The following is a 23,739-nucleotide window of genomic DNA, read 5'->3' on the forward strand; positions in this document are numbered from 1 at the left end:
GGATTAAAGGCATGCGCCGACCCTGCCCAGCAGAATATTCTTGACTAGTCCACTGCTTTAGTATACAGCGCTGTACCTACAGCCCAAGTCTATTCACATCTTACACAGAGTCCAGGTCAACCTAAGCTGTTATGTTGAGTACCTGACTGTTAGTGGTTTCCTTGGTAACCATTGTCTGTAAAATTTCAAAGTTAGGAGGCTAGGGATGGTGGGTTTTTCTATTGCTGCATGATTTGCACTGTAGTTCCCTTAATTTAGGTTCTGAATGCCTGGTAGTTCTTAGGCAATAAGGTACCTCTCCCATCTTGAACTCCTCACAGTAAGCTCTTTGCAACCACTGGACTACCTAAGAATTCCTTCCCTCTTCTCATTAGCCCTGATCACTCATCACATCACCCTCCTGGAAGCTTCCCATGAGCATTCTGGACTGGTCCAGGCACTCTCCTTGCTCAGTAGAAAGTCCTGTGTCCTTACTACAGTTAGATTTAAGCCATCACTACTGTCATGCAACAGTTGCCTGACTGTGTCTATGATTTACTGTAAGCTTCTCAAGAAGAAGGCTTGCATTATTCCCAACATCTTTCTGCCAGGCACATATAGATACCAGATATGCTTAGATAGAGTAAGATGGTGGGAGAACCAACATGCTACAAACCTTCTGTCTCTACAGTGTATCTGCTGTTGCCCCTCCCTTCTCCTTGGGAGATGATGACACTAGTTGTCTTAGAAGGGCTTATCCACTCCATAGGGACTTCTGTCCAGTTCAGTGTAGTTCGTACTGTAGGGCACACGATTTTATGAAAATATACACAAGCCAGCCAAGCCTGCCAAAGTGAAATAACTATCAGTGGGGATGGATATAGAAACAGAAAACCTGTTATGTAAGGTGGGTTCAGTGTGTATCTATATATAACTAAACTAAATACATTATGTTATAACAAAGATTTAATAAGATAATGTCATCATAGAAAGTTCTGAAGATGAAATGACACATAGGCTCTACTGTTTTCAGTTGTAAATTGTCAATGTTTTCCTTTCAATTTTTTCTTGCCAATTTCAGTTGCCTCCCATGAATTTTACTGTGTTAGGAAACAGATATTCCATATTTCTGTGAGATACTAATCATATCTTCATGGGATATGCAGTTATGCGCACACGTTCACACATACATACACACATAGGACTCTTCAAGAATGGGTTAGATGTGAATTGCAGATAAAAGCACAACAGATATATTTATAGAAAGGCACAGATTGGTGCCAGGTATTAAATATCTTGGAACACTCTGTTTAATATAGCTTAGCATTGTTTAGCTAATATAGACTTTGTCTCATGATAGGAGTGTGTTTGTGATGTAACAGAACATATAGTTAATGGAACCTACACTGCACTGCTCTTCCCATTAAGGCTTGCCACTTAACTGTATACCATTCTTTATCACTTTATGAAACACTGAATTAGAATTATTCTGCACAGTGCTATACAGAGGGGTAATAGGACCACAAAACAAGGGACTCTCGAAGCCGTCCCTGCAGTTTAGGTGCAGTGTGTCATGAATTACACTGATAGAGGGGTACGTTGTAGAGCTTCAGGGGGTGGAGTGGTTTCGCTGAATAAAGAATGAGGAAACCCTTGTGAGAAAAATGTATGTTTATTCCAATTTTTAAAGAACAACACCAATAAACAAACAAAACAGAAACAAACAAAAGCAGAGCCATTTGTGGTGTTAGACACCTGTAATCCCAACACTTAGATCAAAACCATTAAGTTCACTGCCAGCTCTAGGGCGGTCTCAGAACAAACGAAATAGAGCAACGCCTAAATTACATTTTAGGTATTTAAATTATTAACTTCATGAAAGACAGGTTAAGGATAATTATCACTTTGGTAGACTTGCTGAATTTGCTAGCATCTCTTGGGAGCCTCCAGGATGGTTCCCTGATGCTGTGTGGGAAGGTTTCCATAGAAATGGTACAGAATTGGTACTGTGAGACTGTATGAAAATACACCAAAAAAGCCAACCAGACATGACAGTGACATGAATGTGGTGTGGGGGGGGGGGATGGGTGTTGGCGTGATACAGAAATTGAGAGGACACCCAATTCATCTCTTCATCTTACCTCAGAACATTTCTTTCCTGAGAGACCCAGAGTCTTTTCTACAGCTGCCTAAAGGACTCAGGGACCCTACCATGTCACCTGTCATGTCACCTGTAGTCTGCACCTGTTTTCCATGCTACTCTGTGGGAAGGAATCGTTATACCTGGAAGCTTTTCCATAGACTATGGAATTCGAAGTGGATGGAAATGGACTTTTAAAAGCAGCCAAAAACATTTCACCAAAAATTTCAAGACACATCATTGTTTATGAAGCTTAGACAAATATGGTTGCTGCATATTTATTAAGTGTCTTATAACTGAGAAAAGCTACCTCAGAATTTAAAAACCTGCTGGTGTGGTGGTGGCACCTTTAATCCTAGCACTGGGGGATGAAGAGGCAGATAGATATCTGAGTTCAAGACAAGTTTGGTTTACATAGTGAGTTCTAGGTCCATAGCACCTATATAGCAAAACTTTGTCTCAAAGAGGAAACACACAAACAAGAACAACAACAAAATTAATAAAAGTTTTGGGAATATATTTGTAACTATATATGTGTGTATATACATATACATATATTATACACATAATATACATTATTGATGATAAACTATAAAGAAGACATAGTTATAAGAAAAAAGGGTAAACTAATATACAAATGAACAAAGAATGAGTGTTTTCATTGTAACAAATCATTAATAAATAGGAAATCTTCATTTTTATTAAGTTAGTAAAAGCAAAACATTAACAGTACCATCTTATTCATAAAATATTAAGATTTAAGAAGTACTGGAGAGATGGTTCACTGGTTAATAGAGCTTACTGCTCTTGCAAAGGATAGGGCTTCAGTTTCTAGCACCCTTGTGGTGGCCCACTACAGCCTGTAACTCCAGTTCCAGTGAATTGAACATGCTTTAGTGATCTCCATGGGCTCCTGTGTGCATGTGGTATGAAAGCACATGCACACACACACACACACACACACACACACACACACACACATCCTAAAAACTGCTGAGTAAAATAGATCTTAGGAACGATTTGTTCATTATTTTGTTGGTAGTGTGCTAGTAAAATTTTCTTTAGTGGAGAGGGGTTCACAAGTCCCATCCCTAACTGATGAGATCTGATAAAAATTGATAGCTTCTAGGAGAGGTGGGTCCATTCCTTTCATGGTATGTCAACCCCTTGTAGGTAAACTGCACTTCAGTGAATGGTCCTATACCATGAGTCTATAGACAGAACAAAACTGACTCAGGAGCAATTAAAAGAAATAAAGAGGAAGGTGAAAGTGGATCTTAAAGGAGTTGAGAGAAGAATGGGAAGTGATGGCCATCAGAATGAATTATATGAAATTCTCTAAAATTAATAAAATATTATACTTTTAAATAAATCCCCTTTAATAAAAGAAAAATAAGGGGGCTGGTGAGATGGCTCAGTGGGTAAGAGCACCCGACTGCTCTTCTGAAGGTCCTGAGTTCAAATCCCAGCAACCACATGATGGCTCACAACCATCCGTAACAAGATCTGACTCCCTCTTCTGGAGTGTCTGAAGACAGCTACAGTGTACTTACATATAATAAATAAAATAAATCTAAAAAAAAAAAAAAAAGAAAAGAAAAGAAAAATAAAAGCAAACCAGCTAGCAATTCTATTCTTTGAATTCAAGGAAACTAGAGAAGTGAGTTGGAAGAATTACAAAGCTAAATCATAAAGACAGCCAAAGTTAGTTGTATTTATTAAGGTATAAGCCATTAATCACTTTAAAAATTCCAGCATGATAGGAATAATTTAGTAAATTAAGGCTTTCAAAATGAACAACTTTAAACATGCACAATAGTTAAGGCTTAACATTTTTAAAATAATACCTATCACGTAGGGAATTTTTCCTTTTAAAATTTTTATTGTATATGTGTATGAGTGTTTGGCATGTATATATGTATATGCACTGTATGTGCCTGGTGTCTGCAGAAGTCAGAAGAGGGCATCAGATCTCCTGGGACTGGAGATGTAGATGGTCATAAACCACCGTAGGGTCCTGGGAATCGAACCTGGTCCTCTGGAATGCTCTCAGCCACTGGGCCTTCCCTCTAATGCCTACTGGATGTTTCTGAGTGGCACTGTGCTAATAGTTTTCATCCTTTTAACAACTACATGCAAACAGTATTGTTAGTTCCCACTTTATACTAGAGAAAACTGAGGCTCAGAGATAATTATCCAGGAACTTACTGCTCACTAATTAAGGATCCAGCTCTCCCTTTCCTCTGTCCTTACCCAGCCGTGTTGCCGATGACATAAATTGAAGTCAACATCATATAAAAAATACATCCATCCATCAAAAGTAATTACCAAAGAATTCTAGCACTGGGACAGTGGAACACACTAACATTTTTAAAAAGATTTTCTAATCTAATGAGTTTGAGTCAATATGAATTTATGATTACCACATTGCACATGGAGTCCGGTAGAGGGCATCAGGTCTCCTCGTACTAAGTTTTAAAGGCAGTTATAAGCCTTTGGGTGCAGGGAACCAAACTTGGATCTTCTCCAAGAGCGATAGGTGCTCTTAACTGCTGAGCATCTCTCCATCCCTTATTCTATAATATTATGTATGTTCATAGTATAACAAAACAGAAGAACCAGTGTAGGCCCATGATATGATTCAGCCCATAAGGCCCTTGTTGCCAGACCCAATGACCTGAATTTGAACCCAGGAACCCAGGTGAAAAAGAATGCCGGTTCTAGCAATGTGTCCTCTGGTTTCCACACATGGACGAACGGGTATATTAAATGTTTTCTGTGTTGGTGGTATTGTCAGACTACTGAACTTATCCATGCATTGGTTGAAAACATGGACTGCAAGCTACTACAAGGAACTGGAGAGGTAGGTCGGTGGTTAAGAGTACTGGCTACTCTTGCAGAGGACCTGGGTTTTATTCCTGGCATCTTCACAATGGCTCACAACCATCTGTAATTTCAATTCTAGGACCCTCTCTAACCTCTGCAGGCACCATTCATTGACTTCTTAGTGTTTCTGCACATTATTACCCTGAACAGGCCTTACGTCAGAAACACCATTCACCTTATTCACTGCTACATTACCAATGCTTTGTAAGCCTCTCAGTATACCCTTGAGATAACAAAAATCAAAGTACAGATGCATAATTTGGTTGTGAATGATAAATGCCTCTGATACTCATGTTCATGACAAGATGGTAGGTGATGTCCCTGTGCTTCAATGGACACTACGGGTAACAGCATTTATATGTGAGGGCATGCTGGGCCACAGTCCTGGTGCAGTCTTTGGGATAAGTTAGAAAGAGCCATTTCTCACTGGAGGTCTTTGCATGTCTCCGATCCTAAAGCTGCCTTTCCTACTGTTAAAGGACCATGTCCTTATATAAAGTTCCTTTCTGTGGTCATCCAGGAGGAGTTTAGAGAGATGCCATAGAACTCTAGGTCATTTCCTGGCAAGCAACGACAATTCTCATTCATGGATCTCTTTTCTCCAGCCAAAGCCATTGTATGCTATTACTTAGGCAAGCTTTCCATGTAAGAGGACATATGTAGAGGCCAGGAAGGAAGCTCAGTCAGTAAGTATGAGGACTGCATTCAACCCCAAGCATCTATATACAAAAGTAGCTGTAGTAGCACAGAGAAATCCAAGTGCTACGCAGAGAGTAACAGGCAAGTACCGGTCCTCACTGGCTGTCAGCCTGGCCTTCATGGAGACTTCTAGGTCAGAAAGAGACTCTGACTCAAAAACAGGTGGATGGTACCTTAGAACAACCCCCCAAATTGTGCTTCGGCCTACACACACAAGCAGACACATGCATGCACACAAGGTCCATATCCATGGTAGAATCAAAGTGATGAATCTCTTTGAGATGTGATTAAATCAGTGAAACTCAGTTGTTTATGCTCCCTCCTGTAGCGAATAGGCCTAGGAAATAATGGTACTTGGTAATGGCTGGATTTAAAAGACTAAGATAAAATGTGCTTTGTTGAAGTAAATATGACCAGAGACTCTTTCTTCTGTGTTTTAAGAGGCCCTGTGTCCCATCCTTGCAGTTCCACTTTTCCATGTGTGTCTTCATTGAGCACCCACTGTATACTGAACATTTTAGGTCTCGGAGACTCAAAGATGAGATATAGAGGTGGTTCTCAACCTTCCAGGATTCTGTAAAAGTCTGCAGAGAGACCAGCACATCACAAACTAAAGCCTAAGAGCTGCTGTGGCAGTCGATATAAGGATGGTGAGGAGGGCAGTGGGACCAAGTGGGTAGAGGGTCAGTGTAGCTGTTAGAGCACAGGCTCTGGAATCAGGTTGCTGCAGGTTCAGTGTAGCTCTTAGAGCACAGGCTCTGGAATCAGGTTGCTGCAGGTTCAGTGTTGTGTTAGAGCACAGACTCCAGAAGCAGATTGTGTGGCTACACCATCTGCTGCTGCTACCTGCAAGCCTTGTCACCTTAAGCTACTGACTTATGTGCTTTCGTACCTACCTGCTAAATGGGGCAATAACGGGAGAATTGCTGACAGCATTAAGGGAGCTTGTGGTGCGTTTGCACCTGGCTCCATAAAGACCAGCTCTTACTGTACCGGCTGCCTGCGGTGTGTTTGTCAGCTGAGAAAAAAATGTTCCTACAATGCAAGCATAGTTATGGCTCACTGGGCTGGCTGGCAGGGAGGTCTGAATGACTGAAGAACAGCATGTCCCTGGGGAATGGTGGGAATGACCGGAATGAAACAACTGGGAGCATGTGTGAATCTTCTTACAGGTTGGGTGTGACTGAGCAGCAGAGTGCTGCCGCTGCCCACAGGCAGTGAGGTGGCATGGATGAGCTGGCCAGGTCATCCTGTGGGTCTAAGTTTCCCTTCACTTCTGCCCATGCATTAATAAAGTAAAAGGATGTGATATTTTTTTTCTATTCTTTTCTGGTTTATTCTTTCTGCCTTAACTCCCCTCTGCTGCTAAAACAGGTGCATAGATACAGACTTGTGACTTTCTGGAGAATGATAAAGAGATGGGCCTTTTACTAAGACAGATGACAGACACAAGGTGCTCTGTCGATTACACATGATCCTCCCCTCCTCCCTTCCTCCTCCTGCAGGCGGATGCCAGACCCTGCTTGTCTCCAGGCCCGATTTTGGTTTGCATGTTCCCAAGTCAAATTATTGTCAGGTTTTAAGCATGAAGTAACTTCTCATCTGGCATTACTGTCACTGTCTAACCATGGTATCATGAAAGCTGATTTTGATAATTAATGCTTATAACTAAAACAAAAGGAATATCTTATTTGGAACTATACCAGTTTACTTGAGCGTCGTTTTGCTACAAGCGTGGACTCTGGAGGCAGACCCTGCCACCCTCTGAAAGGAATAGGCAAGGCTTGTAATCTCGCTGTGCCTCATTACACACTTGCCACAAAAAGCTGCCTTGAGGATTAGTGGAGGTAAAAAGAACAAGGGCAGGTCCTGAATGCACCCAGACAGTACTGAAACGGATTTCTGCTGAGACAGCTAGTTCAGCAGCTGGGGAAATGTCTCAGTGGAAAAGTCTGCTGCCCCAGCTTGAGGACCCGAGTTCAGGTTACCAGCACCATGCAGCGGTACACATTTGTTACCCTAGCGCTGTAGGGCAAAGACAGGCAGACCCAGGGGCTCACTGGCTAGGCAGTTTAGCTGAAAGGGTAGCGTTAAGATTTGGTGAGAATGGGAGGGGAGCCCCTTGGTCCTGTGGAGGCTTGATGACCCAGGATAGGGGAACACTAGGCCACTGAGTCAGGAGTGGGTGGGCAGGTGGATGGGGGAGCACCCTCATAGAGACAGGGGAGGAGGAGAGGATAGGGGGCTTGTGGAGGGGAAATGGGAAGGGGGATAACATTTGAAATGTAAATAAATAAAATAACCAATTAAAATAAATAAATAAAAAGATTTGGTGAGAAACCTTATCTCAAAAAAGTATAGAAGGAGAGCTGGAGAGCTGGTCCAGAAGTTAAAAAGTATCTGCTGCTCCTGAAGGGACCCTGTGGTACATACCAGATGCAGCCCAAACACTCATATACAGAAAATAAAAAATAAATAAAATAAGGTAGGGTGGAGAGCAACAGAGGAAAACATGTCACAACACCTCTGATCTCAACATATGTATGCATGGGTGTGCCTTATATCTCCGTACATGCATGTGCATACATACACCATACATTGATAAGCATATATCTGTACTGTGTGTTCGTTCTCATGTTTTCTCTCTCTCTCTCTCTCTCTCTCTCTCTCTCTCTCTCTCTCTCTCTCTCTCTCTCTCTCTCCCATTACAGTTGATTTGCTTTGTAGTTTGGTTTTCACTGAACGCTGAAATACTCACCGAGAATATTTTTACATTTTTCTCAATCTGTTCTGTGTGTAGCCAGTGACTGTCGTGGACTCTATTGTGGCTCGCCTGAGCTGAGAGGCACAGGACCTTAACAGCTTAGTTTTAAAAACCAAGCAGGGGAAGAATTGGACAGCTGCAGGTCAGAGGCCGCAAAGAAGCAGATGTAAGGTGAGGAAGTAGACACTACAAACACGGACTAAGATGAGTAATGTGTAGGAAGGATTTGAGCTTTTCTTCTTACAGCGGGATCTGAGGCTAAGCAGTGCTGCTGTGGGGACCATTCCTCTAGGTATGTAATTGTCTCACAACATCGTGCTCTCAACCTCAATGTATACAAGCAGGTATATTTAAATGAAGAAATGTAAAATGACTTCAGGTTTTATGTGGACTTCATGTTCTGATAGTATTTTTAATCATTCAAATCTCTTGTCAAGACTTTCATCTGCTTTTTTTTTTTTTTGACATAACTTGTATTATATTTCTCTTGGGGCTCACCATTAATGATAGGGCAAAATTTTGTTATTTCCGTGCTCAGGTGACTGCATTAGAAAGCCTGACACATCCCTCCTTGTGTCCTTCAAGTTAGGCTTAATCCTAGCAGAAGGGGGTTGTGGGACCAGAGCAAGAGTGACAACCCAACGGAGGAGGCTTTTGCTCACTTGGAGAGTTTGGATGAAAACACTACCATTTATAGTTATGCTGGCCTCAGCCCTCTAGCCACTCTCCGAGGCAGATGCAAGAATGCCTTCTATTCAGGAAGTTGAAGTATGTAGGCAAAAATTCACTCTCTACTCTAGTAGGAGCAGGACCAAGCTTTGTTAACCTGTAACTAAGAGAAAAAATACTCTGCATTACACAGTCACTTGGGATGAAAGCAGTCCCTTCCCACGTGTGATTCACTCCTGGGATTCACTCCTGTTTAATTCTCTTTCAGATTCACCCCACCATTTAAAACCTGGAGGCATTGGGCCACACAAAGCCTTGCTGGTGAGGTCTTCTTCATTCAGTATTCAAACGAAGTGGCTATGTGGTGTTGCTTTTAAAATGCTAGTCACATATTTAGTCAAATGCATCCCTAAAAAAATGACTGAATATTTATTTGCACATTTTTTCTCTGAATGATTTATGAATTTTTCCATGCCTTAAAAAATGTTTTTTTTTTAACTTTTTTTTTTTTCAAAGAATTGAGGAAGGAGTGGCTCTGTGATTCATGCCCGAGCTATTAAACTAAAACCTTCTGTGTAACGAATCCCTTTCCAGGCCCACGCTGATGTCCTCCTTGTTTCATATGGTATTCAAAACACAAGAGCGTTCCTTGGCTGCGGAATTCAGACTTCGCCTTGAAGAATGTTCTAGTGAAAATGGGTGCGCAGATAGCACACGTTAGGCTCACTTTCATTGTGTTGTCTTATAATTCTTCATTATGTGTATGCATCTGTGGATGTGTGTGCACATAAATGCAGAGGCAGGAAGAGATGGTTGTGAGTCACCATCTGAGTGTTGGTGACTGAGCTGGATCCTCCCTCAGTTCTTCCGAAAGAGCAGCCAATGCTCTCCCCACAGAGCCAGCCCTTAAGCCCCAGGCCATAAGTAGTGCTTTGTATTCCTTCCTTCTTCTCTCACCTCAGTGTGTCTGACTGGAGTGCTGACAGTACCTCAGAGGTAGGAATCACTTGCCTTTTTATTTTTTTCAAGTGAAAAGCATGTGCAGATTGATAGGGTATCACTTCCTGGTCTGGCAGCTGTAGACTGACTGCGGTGTTAGCTTTTGCTCTATAATAAGCCACCCCAAACGAACTCCTCAAATAACAGTTGTTTATTTTCAAATTGGGGGGTGGGGGGCAGGGCGGCGCTCAGCTCAGTTATGTGATTCTTCTGATTTGAGCAGAGACTATTCATGAATAACGTCCAGGTGAATGAGGCTTTATTTTGTTCGTCATGTGGCTGTTGGCTGAACTGTTTATAATGCCTGCCCCATGGATAGAGTCTCCTCTTGGTGCCACATTAGCTGCCCTTCAGGATATCTCCTGCTCTGCTCAGAAACCATGTCCACCGCCTCACTCCCCATCACACCAGCCCGCTCATCTCTCTTTGGCTTCTCTACCCTTGCAGCATCCTCTTGCTCGCTTCTTCCTTTTCTCTCCACTCTTTGTGTGTGGTATTTGTGCCCAAGCCAGAGGTAAACCGTGGGTGTCATTCCTCAGGAGCCATTGACCCTGTCTTTTGCTTTTGTTTGTTTGGTTTTTGCCCCAGACCTGTAGATGACCAATTAGGCTGGCCTCAGTGGCCAGCAAGCCCAAGGTCTGACTGTCTGCATCACCAGTATTGGAATTACAAGCACATGCCACTAGCTTGGTGTTTTACATGGGAACTGACGATCGAATATGGGTCATAAAGCTGGCACAGCTAGCATTTACTTCCTGAGCCATTCCCTCACCCCTAAGCTTTTTGGGGGAGTGCAGGAGTGGGGTGAGGGGGGGTCAGGTTAATCTGTTTGCCATCACATAGATATCTTATTTCATTCTGTTTACCCCTTCTCGTTTTTGTTTTTGATTTTAAGGCTCAGTTGTCTTAACCATCTGTGATTTCACCAGTTCCAGCCTCCTTACAAGCCAAGCATGTCCAATTTTTTCACCTTGCCTACTCTACCCTTTTTTTTTTTGGGGGGGGGGCTTTGTTTGCTCTTTGAAAGCAGAAATTTCCATGTGCCTTCCTTATGGCCCCACAACACAGGCAGAAAGTATAACAGATACTCGGTCAAGCAGAAAACAGCCCAGCCCTGCCCTCAGCACAGCACCATGCAGCCCAGCTCATCAGAGCCACAGGAGGCACCCGCTGCAGAACAGGCCTGGGTTGCTCTCATTCATCAGGCTTGGGCAAGACCTCAGGAATCAAGTGATGCTTCACAGCTTGGCCATCCAGAAGCAAGGACTTAGGTAAAGCTTGGGTTTAAGCACAACTCTAGGAGTTCCCTTTAAAAAGCTACCTTTCTGAACTACAGTTTTCTTGTCTGGAAAGAGTGCATGATACTTAACTCAAAGCTTTCCAGAAACAAAGGGGGGGAAAGGTTGTGTGTGTAGACCGTAAGGTAGAACTGAAAGACCTTAGTTAATGTGGATCTCTGACTACTCAGTAATTTGAAGAGGGAAGTTTCCTATGTAGTAGTGGGAGAGGAACAGAAAGTGGGAAGTTGGGTGGACATGGTAGAAATGGGAGATTCAATAAAAACAGCATCAGTGGTAATGATTAGGGGGTGCTGTCTGTTTAAGTACAGATTTCCTGGAACATTCCCCACCCATTTACAGAGCAATGTTTTTCTTGAGATAGTGTCAGTCTCACTGTTTATTCCTGGCTGACCTGAAATTAAAAATCCTTCTGCTTCAGTCTCCCAAGTGCCAGGATTACAGGTGTCACATCATATACTGCTCTCAAATGTACCATTTTTTATTAGATATATTTTCCCCCATTGGTGATTTGTCTGTGTGTGTGTGTGTGTGTGTGTGTGTGTGTGTGTATGTATGTATGTGTATTTTCGTTTATATTCTTCAAAATACCTAGCGCTACCTACCCCTGGCCATGGTCTGGTGTTAAAGTTATCAACCATTAACAGTTAATGGTTAAGAATTTCATTTGGAGAATTGATTGTAATTCAGTCAAGATTGTTACTGAAAGGCTCCCAGAATTCTGTGGGGCCTGGACTGTTCATGGAAGGAAATTTCCTTTGGGACTATGTTTTCCCTTAAATGGGGTTTCTTAGTTACAGTTATTCAGCTGGTAATCAACAGAACTCCGACTTAGACTAGGCATGTTTCCCTTCACAGTTGTGTTGAGGGCTCAGAGGTCTCCATCCAGCCTTTTATATTCTCTGTCCTGTTCTCCTCCCACCTTAAGTCCATCAGTGTTAGCCCCACCTATGCACCACACTCCATAGCTACACCACGGTGGCACCTGTAACCATTAGTGTCAGCCACCGTTCTTGCAGCTTGTATCTTAACAAGAGTAACTCCTCAGCCATAATTCTAAGAGTAGTACCAAGGAAGTGTTTTCACTGGCCTGGTTTGGTTAGCCTGTTGAATTCAGCATGATTACAAGTGGGAAGTAGACAGCAAGCAGTATGTATCTCTTTGACCATGCTGTTCATATGTCCCATGACAAAAGGCAAGTCCACCAATACCAAATGTGGTGGGTTCCCTATGTGAGGCGGGGGGGGGGGGGGGGGGAGTTTTCATGACAGGAAGGATGGGGGAAAGATGCCAAGCAGATAAAATCTCTTAAGTACCACAGTGGTCTGATTTAGAAATTTTGTAAGTTGGAGTCAGTTAAACTTGAAAATGAGTTGTAGCCTTGGTATGTTATGACCCAGGCCATGGACAGTGAACATATGCCAGGAATGAGAGTGAGTGGCCTTACTTTGGGTTTGGTGGGAAGTTCCTGGGTTGAGGACTTCATGTTGCCTCCTGAGGAGTCATAGAGTAGTTAGTACCTGGAGGCAGGGGTTGGGCTTCAGTGGCTCTGCAGACTCCGTAATGCTTTACAAAACTGTGTGCAGGAGAGATCTTGTGTCCCATAACTCTCTCACTGGACCCCGCTGATAAACCATTGTTTGACTTAACTGTGGCTGTTTTCAGTTTGGCTAGTTTAGTCTTTGGCATTAGCCTCTGTTCTTGGCTCACCTATCGAAGTTTAGTGACCATTATAAACATGGCTGCTTGTAGAACAGACAGTGATGTCATTGGCTGAGCATCCTGCCTTAAATTATATATTGAGTTTTCCAGCTTTATGTATAAGGTTTTCACAGTCATCGCTGCCACTTACCTAATGCCAGGTTCTACTAAATACTTCATGTGCATTGTCTGAACTGCATATTTCTACATGACTAAGGCCGGGAACCTCAAATCTGCCCCAGTGCATCCTGCTGGGACCAGCACCTTCCGGCTGCCATTCTGGAAGCCCAGGACAAAGTCTCTCTTGTTCTTCTTACCTCTGTGTGTTCTTGTAGGCCCCGTCTTCACCTTTCCATGCACAGGTAGTAGGATCAAAGCCCCAACATTGGAAGACACTGCTAAAATCATGTGGTTCATTGGTTTTACAGTCTATTCCAGACCCTCACTGTCTTAGTTATGGTTTTATTGCTATTAGGAACTACCATGACCATGGCAACTCTAATGAAAGAAAGCATTTAATTGGGTCTGGCTTACAGTTCAGTCCATTATTATTATGGTTGAAAGCATGGTGGCATACAGGCAGACACGGTGCTGGAGAAAGGAGCTGAGACTTCTACATCACAATCCACAGGCAGTAGGAAGTAACTGAGATATACTTCCTATAACAAAGCCACACCTACTCCAACAAGATTGGGTAGATAACTGTGTGATCCTGGGCACACTGCTTGTCTCTGAGCCAGTTTCCTTATCTGTCAGATTGGATAGACACCAATTTTATGGACTTGTTTAAGGGACTAAGTGAGGTTCATACTCCACCCCAACACACACACACACACGCACATGCATACTCAGTTAAAAATTTGCAGTACTCTAGGGAAAGCGACCTCCTCTCCCAATGCTTACCTTTGTGTCTCTCTGTGTGCCACAGTTAGGAGAATGCAAAGGACTGTGCTGTGTTGGCTTTTCCAGGGAAGTTCACCTAGACAGGACAGCAACGGAAACCAATTCCACCAAAATTTAGCTCAGCAAATTAGTAGTTTTTTAAGCTTATTTGCAGAGCGTGGGGGCAAGACTGCCTTCAGGATCATAATTATCCTGAATGTCCTGTGTCAGAAACAGACAGCTAACTCATTTGTGTCTTTCCAGAGTGTCACAATTTCTTGAATAACAATAAATGTATAGGGTATGGTAGTTTCAATGAGGCAAACTCTGATTCTTTTATTCAAGTCTTAATTACTAATACTAGTTCTCAGATCACATACTGTGTATCAAATAGTAAATATCTCTTTGTTCATGCATATATGTAGGTTATAGAGTGACTTCATAAGATTAAAGAGACAGGAAGTTTAAGGGCTTCAGAAACCAAAGCTGGGAAACTGACAGGGTTACACAAGTCTCTGTTGATAAGATAACCAAACCAAGCCAAGCTGCAAAGAGACTGAAGCAGCAGCAGTGATGAATGTCACCATTATAGTTGTCGAGGATCAAGGCCAGACAGCCTTGCAGGAGGATGAGCAGGTGTCAGTAGAAGAAGGCTGTTGGCAAAAGTGGGGTCCAAGTCAAGCTGAAAGGACAGTCTGAAGTCCTCTGCCTGTTGGTCCTTGCTGCACACATCAGGTAGTCAGATGACAGGTCACAGGGCCATTGCTATTGACACTGCTAGGTAGTGTCCAGGCTAAGGAGTTCTAGTCTTCCTTTGCTTGATATGTCTGGTATGCACCTGTGTTTGTTTGTTTGTTTGTTTGTTTGGGGGGATAGGATTTTAGTATGCCCATATCTCCCTATAGTCTCCGTTTACTCTGATAAGTTTATAGGGTGGCACCCCCTCTGCTCCCAGGAATAAGTTATCAGTGGGTGCTGCTGGCTACATGGTACTGCTCTTGTGACCACTTCAGTACAGAGTCATCTTCTGTCCTCAAAGTAGGGTCAAAACCGTTTAACAGAACACAGTCTCTTGGGCAAGGCTCATCTGAAAACCTTTTGCATAATGTAGGTAACAGAGCAGAACAGACTCTCAACAGCAGGTGAGCCCAACCAGCTGCAGCACTGAAAATTCCCACCTCACTTTGGATAACCATCTCACGGAGGCCCTCTCTCAGATATCCTCCCACCTCCTGTATACCCCATCATCTCTCACGAGCCTTTGACATTGGGAATGTGGGGAATAGGGAAGATGACTGGCCTTTTCTCTCTTGACCAGGGCACAGTCAGTAACTGCATTGCTATTGCCAGAGGTCTAGCTACTATTGTTTTGTTTTGCTGATTAATGGTTCTTGGTACTTGACCAAGAATGGTCTACTTTAAGATGGCATGCATGACCTGAACATGTTATGTCTGGAGGGGAAACAGTCATCCTACAACAGGCTGATGGAGAAAATTGATCTGTTATTGGATTCTTGTGCAGCTTCGTCCCGAACTCCCCACTGAACCTTTCTGTATCTTCCATGATCCTACAGTACTGGGTTCTAGACACAGCTTCCTGTTTCCAGTCCTCTCTCATCTGTTATAAGGGACACTCAGACTGCCTTCTAGAGCTCAAGATACATGTGATCCCTTACTCATGTTGTGGAGGGGACAGCCATTTACTCTGACATTGAACAATCCCTCTCACATTTGGTTTCCTTGGGTAGATGTTACACATTGTCCAAGGATTTGGGCAGAAGTTGCCTTTAAAAGTAGCCTCTCTGAACTCATCACAAAAGACTAACCCTATTGTGCCCACCACCTTGGGGTTGTAGAAATCAGAACATTTTCAAGAACTCCTCCTCCAGTAGTGCTGTCTATTTCCAATTGTTCTGTTTATACCTTGGTACGGCTCCTAGAGCGGTTGGGTTCACTTAGAAATGTCCGTGTTATGGTCTGATCCTTCCTTTAGAATTTCTTATCTGTCACATCTTCATGTTCCGCTATAATATCATGTTATATTAAGTCATCTCTGACCCAGGACAGAAAACTCCTCTCCAGAAACCTAAAAAGGAGGTCTTCACCCCATTCGACCTTTTCAGGTAAAAGGGTCGTGAGTGTGTGTGTGAGTGTGTGTGTGTGTGTGTGTGTGTGTGTGTGTGTATACAATTAGGTACCTTATTTGTGCAGGAGGGTTCGAAAGTGAGTCTCAGACACGCTGTTCTGTCTCGGTAGGCACACGAATGCTTTTGATTGATGTCCTGGATAGCTCTCATTGCCCTCCTACAAGTACATGTGATGAAATCTAGTGCCTCTGTGGAAACTGCTCAGTCACCATTTCTCATGCTCAGCACCCTGACGATCAGAGAAATGATTTGCTGCATATCATGAGGGTGTTTTGATGAGGGCTCTGCACAGAGCTTATCGGTTCCACAGAATCAAGCCTTATGGGATGTTCCACCTCTGCATGAAGAAAAGAGACCTTTTTTGCTGCAGAAATAGTCCTTACTACCTGTTTTAGTGGATTTTATTATTTTTATTTAATATGTTTCATATATTCATTATGCTTTGTTCTCACGCACCCCATCCCCATCTCTTATTCTCCTTTCTCTTCCCATTGGTCTGCTTCATCACTCCAAATATTGTTCTTAGGAGCCAGCCGCTGTTTCTCCTTCTCTGTGAAGCACTTAGAATTCAGCCTTGAGTTTGTGGCCCTGCTGCCTTAGCTTCCTCAGTACTGGGATCACAGTTTTGTACCCCATCCCACTACAATGAAGGGAACAGTTCCGTCCAGTAAGTGACATGTTACTAAGGTTTTCAGGTCAGCTAAAGTTAGAGTCACTCATAGCACAATGGTCTAACAATATATCGAGGTTTCCACATGACCATTTGAAGACCAGGGTACAGACACAAAATACTTCACACTCTCCAATAAAACATGCTGCTTCTATATGTCTTAGTTACTTTTCTATTGCTGTGTTAAAACACATGTGCAACTTAAAGAAAAGTCATTTTCATGTCTAGAGTTTAATAGTGATGATAGTTCATGATGCCAGAGCAGAGGAAGCAGGTGACAGGTGACTGGAGCAGCAGCTGAGACCTTACATTTCCAACCCCCAGCAGGAAACAGTGAGTGCCAACTTAATGCTGTCTTTCAAAACCCCAAAGCCCACCCCCAGTCAAACACTTCTCCAATGAGACTGCACTTCTTAATTCTTCCCAGTCTGCCACCAAATGGAGACAAAGTGTTCAAATGTATGAGCCTTTGGGGGCCATTCTGTTTCAAAGGGTAATGAAGGAGGGAAGAGGATGTTGGACTGAGAGGCCAAAGGTTTGTGCCTTCTTCAGTTACAGAACCACTTGGACAGTGGCTTGTGCTGAGTCTCAGTTGCTTCATCTGTCTGTGAGATAATTCCCTTCCACAGCATGACCACTCCACTATAGGAAGCACTGCGGGCAATGAGCTCCCGCCAGCCTCCCTCTCTGTACTCGGCCTTCTGCAGCGTCAGGTATTACTGTACATGGCTACAATGAGTTATATGTGGCTAGGATGACGTTTGAAAACTTTTAAAGTAGACCACTTCATCAGATTGTTTAAATCAAACAGGAATTTGAGAGTAACCTAACATATGTATATGCTTTGAAAAAGATAAGTGTCTTGGGCTGAATTGATGGCTCAGTAGATTAAGGCACTGCCTACCAAAACTTCTATTACTAGAACCCACATAGAAGGTAAGAACTGATTCCTGAACATTGTCCTTTGACCTCCACACATGCGCTGACATATGCTGCACACAGTTACACAGATAAATAGTGTTATGAAGTTCATTAGTCATACAGTGTAAGAACTCAGAGCTTAGGTAGTAAGGATTAACTTCTCCGTTAACCTAGATCGGGTCATTTTCATGGGGATAACAGCATCCAGTGTCATGAAAAGGAAAGGAAAGCTTGTAGTGCTTGGAGTGGGCACAGCACACTGGAGCACTGCACTTGTGGTGTCATTGTTTCCTGTCGTGGTATCAGCTCCTTTGCGAGGACATGCATTTGAAGAATGCAACAAACAATGAACAGCACCACAAAGACACTTTTATGTGTAAAGTTGCTGTCTGTTTTGTTTGAGAAAGAACAATTTGCCAATTGAGAAGCTTGTAGTTACCAAACTAGTACACATAAAAAGCAGCCATACTGACCTAATTAAACCGCTTTCCCTTTTTTGAGATCTCATTTCATTGTTAAAATGAGACAGTGATTTTGCTACCAGATTTTATATATATATTTTATAAGGATTAGGAAAATACATATTTACAGCCATATTTAGATAACTGCTCTAAATTCAGATGTTTATTTTGCTTTCTTTCCGTAAAAGAACAGGTGCCAACAGGAAGTTGAGCAGAGCGTGTGACTTCCCTTGGGAAGAAGGGGGGGGGGGGGAGAAGGACTTAGAACCATGTGCTGATAGCACAATGTGGACAGGAACAAACAGGCTAAGCAGGAAGGTGTCTTTTCATGTGGCAGGCACTCACTCCAGCAGTCCCCCCAGGGCAGTCCAATGTAGATGGAGCTCCAGTCCCATCCTACTACAGGGAGTGTATGCACTGGTTTGGGCTGAGCTAGTTTAGTAGTCTGTGTTTGTGACACAGGCCTGTGTTCTTCTGGTGAATGAATAACCAGATGAGCAAGAAACCCATGCCTGTGCTGGTCCTGACAACACCTTTTGAGCAACAATCTCCCTTTATTTGGAAGATAAATTATGACTAGGCAGTTGCAAAAAGGGAAGCGGTAGATGGGTCTGTGGTATTCAGCAGACCGCTTTAAACGGTTGGTTACCAAACGTTTAGTGAGTATCTACCCCACTTGAGATCATAAGACTTTTTTTTTTCTTTTTACAAACCTGTGGTCTACTCTGAATGGCCTTAGAGGAGCAAAAAGTCTATAGGCATACCTTGTCTGCCTTTTCAGCCTTGTCCACAAGCAGGGCCCACGACAGTGGATTACCTCCTAAGTCTCAGTTCTTGTGGCAGCAGTCAACCATTCCCATTCCTATAGACCTGACAAATTTTGCATTGTTTGGTTTTTTGTTTATTTGTTTGTTTTTAACACAGGGTCTGCTCAGTAGACCAGACTATCCTCAAATTTGTAATGATCCCCTGACTTTTAGATCGTCTGACTTCGGGTATAAATAAACAGGCCTGGCTTTAATTTATAGTCTTTGTTTAGAGAAGATTCTCAAGGTAATGTAAAACTCAGAACCTACAAAGTTGGAGCTGAGTGTAAGTGTAGCAGGACTGACTGCCACACTTCCAGGCCTTCCCTTTGCCCTGTTGTGTGGTCATCAGCATACAACCACTCGACCCCCAGCCTACAACAGGCTCTAGGCGGGAGGTAGGGGCTAAGCCTGGTTGTTCACTGGGGACTCCTGACTCTTCTAAAGAAGGGAAAACAGCCCAGGTTGCAGGGAGCTGCTGCCAGAGTCACTTGTGGCCACGAAGCACTTGTATGATATGATGAAGTCCCACCACTACCCCATGAGGCTACCCCACTAACCTCCAGTTCAGCTGTGGTTGACCGAAAGCTCCCCAGAGGAGGCCTTAGAAAGGAGCCTTGGAAGCAGCCACTGGCTAAAACAAACACTGGAAAGTTCTCCTTTAAAAAGAAATCTGTGGCAAAACCATGGCCATGACCCAAGCCTTAGGAGACCTATCCAGCCTGCAAGACTGTACAGATAAGTGTTGCCGTGTACCCGATCTCTCAGTCCTCAAGTGTCTCCAGCCTCTCTCTGCATAAGAGAACTAAAGTACTTTGCTCATCAGTCTGAGTGAGATGTACTGAACAGAAAAGGGAGGAGGGAAAAACCCCTTGGGAAAATCAGTGTGGGGTGACTTTTCCAGTACAACACTGGCCACCTCGCCCCCTGGAGAAGGACTACAGAATGACTGTCACAGACCATCCCAAGCATGATAAAGAAAGCAAAATAAACATCTGAGCTTAGAGCAGTTATCTATTAGAGAGCCTATTAGAAGCTTCGAATTGGACACCCGTTTATAGTGGTAAGGAGTAAAATGGTTACCATGCCATTAAGTTGACATTTCATATTTATTAAGTACACAGTGAACAGTTAGCAAATCCTATCACTGCTGTGGCTCACATCAAATTATCGCTAGTGTTGTGCATCCTCGCCCTCTTTAAGACCTTACTAAGGAGGCTGTAAAGATGGCTCAGTGGTCAGGAGCGTGTACTGCTCTCTTCATGGGACCTTAGTTCAGTTCCTTCTGTCCATACCAGATGGCTCATACCTGCCAGTAACTACAGCTCCAAGGGATCCAACCTTTGGCCTTAGCACTCACAAGCAATTTAAGAAATAAAACAAACATTAAAAAGAATTTGTCAAGTATAGAAAGGTGATCAATCAGAAAACAGGAACTTTCAACTGTGAATTGAATACATATATCTAGAGTCTTGAAAACAAAATCAGTTTACTTTAAGTTGTTGCTATTACTACTAGCAAATGCTGGGGGGTGGGGCAGATTCCAGTTACAATTAAATTAAGGAGTAATCTTACCACAACTCTACTTTTTGTATATTCAAAGAAGAATTAAAAACAAGCCAGGGTTTCAGAGGCCTACAATCTCATCATTTAGAGAGGTGGGACAGGGCCATAGCCCATTTGTTCAGCATTGATTGTGTGCTTTATAAATGGAGAACATCCATAAGAAAAGTCTCACCCATCATCCTTTGTTCGACAGCAGTACTTCCACCTTGTGATGAACATGTTGTCATCTTCATTCCCCCAAGTGACAGACACAGTGGTGGTATTTAGTGATGGGTTTAGTGGTTGCTTTTTCCACAGCCTCCTCTCTCCAGAACCCTGGGTGCACATCAGCCCCGGAGGACATACATGGCACTGCTGAGATCATATGTCAGGTCAGATGCTTCTCTGTGACTGTTTCCTTAAAAGAAAATGCACACATGTTGTAAGTTATTGCTAGCTTTTAAAACATTGCAGAGGCATTAATAATTATTGAGAGAATTCTTAAATATTTTGTATTATTTTTGTATAATTTTGTAAAATATTCTTAAATATTTTAGTATTTCATTTCTTCTAACTTTTATATAGGCAAAAGATGAGAGTGTCATCAACTTTATTTTTGCCTCAGGCTTCTAGAAACCAGTTTCTCTGAATACCCAGCAGGCTTCATCCAGAACAAGTTGATGGAATGTGTTTCACCCAAGACAAATTCTTAGGGTACCCCTTTCTTTTCTTGCATCTTCCTCCTCTGAGGACATCTAGAGGTGACAGTGGGTCCTGGGAAGCTAGAATTTCTGGTGAACTAGATGGGTCCCTAGAACTGGCTGATCTCCTTTTTCAACATCCATCTTCACCCTGACCTTCCTTGCCACCCCTGTCATGGAAAGAGCACACGCACGCATCCACACAGCCATCAGTATCTTTCTCTCTTTTTAGATGTCTGTCCCCATTAGTAAAGCCACCATTAAGAATCTCCCATTAGGCTGGGCGTGGTGGCGCATGCCTTTAATCCCAGCACTTGGGAGGCAGAGGCAGGTGGATTTCTGAGTTCGAGGCCAGCCTGGTCTACAGAGTGAGTTCCAGGACAGCCAGGGCTACACAGAGAAACCCTGTCTCGAAAAACAAACAAACAAACAAACAAACAAAGAATCTCCCATTAGGTCTGCAACCCTATAGGTGGACAACAATATGAACTAACCAGTACCCCCTGAGCTCGTGTTTCTAGCTGCATATGTAGCAGAAGATGGCCTAGTCAGCCATCATTGGGAAGAGAGGCCCCTTGGTCTTGCAAACTTTATAAGCCCCAGTATAGGGGAACACCAGGGCCAAGAAGGGGGAGTGGGTGGGTGGGGGAGCGGGGAAGGGAGATAGGTATAGGGGACTTTGGGGATAGCATTTAAAATGTAAATGAAGTAAATACCTAATAAAAATTGGGAAAAAAAGATAAAAAAAAAAAAGAATCTCCCATTAGTACTGCAGTGCTTTGTATAAAATGGCATGTGCCTGCATAATAATTTATATATATGTTCATGAGTACTTTTTTGACTTTTGAGAAGAGTCTTGATATATATCTCAAATTGGCTTGAGTTCAAAATGCTCATGCTTTGAATTCCCAAATACTAGGGTTATAGATTTGTGTCAGCACACCTGGCCCCTCCTGTGTAGATTGCTTTTACTGTCAGATACAATGCAAGTCCTAGACGAATGCTGTTATGCTGTGTTGTTGAGGAATAATGACCCCCAAAATCCTGTACATGTGCAATACAAACATGACTTCCTACCCTCTCCCCCGGAATATTTTTGCTATAAATTAAATCTACAGGTGTAGCTAGCATGCCTGGATACAAAGGCCTGCTGTGATGTAAGATGAAACTGGCCATGCCTCAGAGCACCCACCCTCTTGCCTCTGGGCTCCCAGCGCCAGCCTTACCTGCTTGTTTGTCTTTCTTGAAGAACCAGGCTTCCCCCCATCCCCCAGTTTAGAGTACTCCTCCCATATACTCAGAAATCCTCACCCATGTGTTTCATACTCTCCACCCTCTTCTGTATTAGTTCTTTTGTGTTGTTATTGAAGCACTTTATCTCATTCCTAGAACACTTGTTCAGAGTAGACACTCAGTAAATAGGAACTGAGTAACTGAACAAGAGAACAAACAGATGTGTTCAGGGTCATGAAAGGACAGGACTTTTTATAGCCATACTTTAAGTTAAAAGGCCATTAAAATAGCAGTGTTCCAGGCATGGTAGCACACACCTGTAGTTCCAGCACTTAGGAGGCAGAGGCAGGCAGATGTCTGAGAGTTTGAGGCCAGTCTGGTCTACATAGGGAGTGAAGGACAGAATATCATGTTAATCTAGGAAGACTAAGACAGAATTCCTTGCTGCATGCAGATAGAAAATATTTTTTGTTTGTTTTTTTTGTTTGTTTGGTTGGTTTTTGTTTTGGTTTTTTCGAAACAGTTTGTCTGTATAGCCCTGGCTGTCCTGGAACTCACTTTGTAGACCAGGCTGGCCTAGAACTCAGAAATCCGCCTGCCTCTGCCTCCCAAGTGCTGGGATTATAGAAAATATTTTTAAGATCTGGTGACATAGCTCAGCGGGTAAGAGCACTGACTGCTCTTCCAAAGGTCATGAGTTCAAATCCCAGCAACCATATGGTGGCTCACAACCATCCATAACGAGATCTGACGCCCTTTTCTGGAGTGGCTGAAAATAGCTACAGTGTACTTACATATAATAAATAAATAAATCTTTTTAAAAAAAGAAAATATTTTTAAAACTTTGTAGGATAAAATAACCTAGTAAGTTCAAGGCCAGTCTGAGCTAAAAATCTTAAAATCAGTACTAACAATAACAAAATAATCAACAACCTTTAATTTGTTAAGGAAATACATTGTTAGAGAAAAGCCAGTAGATAAATATTTAATGGGGATTCAATTTAGAATTATAGAAAAATTATAGCACACTCCCAGGATTTTACAAGGAAACGTTTATCCAAATACAGTCTCATGTGTCCTTAAAAGTGATGCATAGGGCCGGGCGTGGTGGCGCACACCTTTAATCCCAGCACTCGGGAGCCAGAGGCAGGCAGATTTCTGAGTTCGAGGCCAGCCTGGTCTACAAAGTGAGTTCCAGGACAGCCAGGGCTATACAGAGAAACCCTGTCTCAAAAAAC

The 23,739-nt window shown here is 42.9% G+C and overlaps 1 protein-coding gene across 6 annotated transcripts in view; it reads left to right on the forward strand.

Moving 5' to 3' along the window:
- The window catches only part of Gng12 (G protein subunit gamma 12), a 117,027-nt gene that overhangs the window by 38,260 nt on the left and 55,028 nt on the right, over window positions 1-23,739 (forward strand). For 2 of the 6 annotated variants that reach the window (XM_021188805.2, XM_021188802.2), the window contains exon 3: window positions 9,406-9,458. The exons of the other annotated variants lie outside the window; for them this stretch is intronic. The gene's annotated coding sequence lies outside the window, so the exon portion shown is untranslated. The remainder of the gene's footprint in view (window positions 1-9,405; window positions 9,459-23,739) is intronic. 6 annotated transcript variants of the gene reach the window in all.

Source organism: Mus pahari, chromosome 2 (assembly GCF_900095145.1).
Source record: "Mus pahari chromosome 2, PAHARI_EIJ_v1.1, whole genome shotgun sequence".
In the NCBI taxonomy this organism is placed as follows: Eukaryota; Metazoa; Chordata; class Mammalia; order Rodentia; family Muridae; genus Mus; species Mus pahari.